We start from the raw sequence: 1,612 nt of genomic DNA on the forward strand, positions 1-1,612 counted from the left end.
GCAGCGTGTTCGAGGGCGAGCTCGCCGATACCATCCCCGTGGTGCACGCGTCCATCGCCGGCTGCCGCATCATCGGGCGCATGTGTGTGGGTAAGGCATGTGCGGGACGCGTGGGGAGGGAGTGGCGTCTCCAAGCACAGTAGTTGTTAATCGTGTCCCTGGAGAGAATTCGGAGTGACCTAGGAGTTTCCAAGCCTTCATTCATTGTCTCCGTGGACGGTGGTGTCTCTCGGGGCTGAGTGGGACCCAGTCTAAATGTGAGGAGAGCAAGGACAAGCTCTATCAAAGATTTCTTGAGAATGATATATACAAATAATAGCCAAAACAAGTGGCAAAGTCAGCTTCAGTGTCGCACGTCTTTAACAACCTAGCTGCTTAGAATCCTGAGGCCTAAGGATGGCAAGATGGATCCCAGTCTGGGCACCTTAGTAAAACGCTGTCTAAAGGTAAAAGGGCAGGGTCGCTCAGTATTAGACGCTTCCCAAGTATATGAGAGCCCCTGGTTTATTCTCTAGTAGTACCGCAAAAATAAAAAAAAAAAAAGAATTAAGGTCTTTCACTCTTGCTCTTGTGAAGTAGGAATTAGTGTCTTAATGTGACAAATGAGGAAATAAGGTTAGAGAAACTAGATGACTCACCAAGTTCCACACCTAATGTGTAGAAGGATTTTAATTCCATCTCTTTTCTGCCACCAACTGTGAACAAATTCCTTCCTGGTTCTGAGCATCCATTTCTGCTTCTGGGAAATGACAGGCCCAGAGTCTGGGTTATCTTGTTCTACATTTAAATCCATAGTCCACTTTTCCATGGTTGTACTGGCATTTCTACAGTAATCTCTTAGAGCTGTCAGCTGTGCCCATTTCTCCTTTCTTTAAACTGGCTGTGTGTCCTGTTACTGCCACTTCTTGTTTCTTAGTTCTGTAGCTTAGGGTCACAGAAGTCTTTATTTTTTTACTTTTAATTTGAAAAATCTTAAACACTATGACCTCTGTTCTCTGATTCATTTCAAACACTTTGATCACACAATCAACGAAAAAACACTCTGATCTCTTACCATACCCATCAGATTTGAGCTAAATTCAAAGAACAAAGATGAATTTAACCTAGCCCTGTATTACAGAAAAACAATTCTGACATCCAGAGTTGTGACCTTAGAAGGATACAGAGAATTTTAGTCATAGTGTTTCATAATGTAATTAAATTTTGCTCCTCCTTGCTGCAGTAGAGTAGGTTTTGTGTGGATATTCCAGAGTGGACCCCACTCATTCCATTAGGCAGTTTGCTGTTGGTCTCTTAGTAATTATGCCACTGAATAAATATGAACATGTATATGTATTTATTTTGGATCTGTAATACTTATAATTAGATATTCTACATAGGCATTCTCTATAGTATAGAAGTTAGGCAGAGTCACAGTTTATGTGACTATTTGGTGTAGTAGGGAATGCTACATGATTATCTGAAGTGGTTAACCAGTTCACTCTATCAGTGTATAAGTTTCATTTGCTTCATATTTTTGACAGCATTTGGATTGACATTCAATCAAGTTTTAGCCACTCTTATAGGTATATAACATTAGCTACATACGGTTTTTTGTTTTTTTTTTTTTTTT

The sequence above is a fragment of the Chinchilla lanigera genome, unplaced genomic scaffold (genome assembly GCF_000276665.1).
Source record: "Chinchilla lanigera isolate Chin_1 unplaced genomic scaffold, ChiLan1.0 scaffold00021, whole genome shotgun sequence".
NCBI classification, from domain to species: Eukaryota; Metazoa; Chordata; class Mammalia; order Rodentia; family Chinchillidae; genus Chinchilla; species Chinchilla lanigera.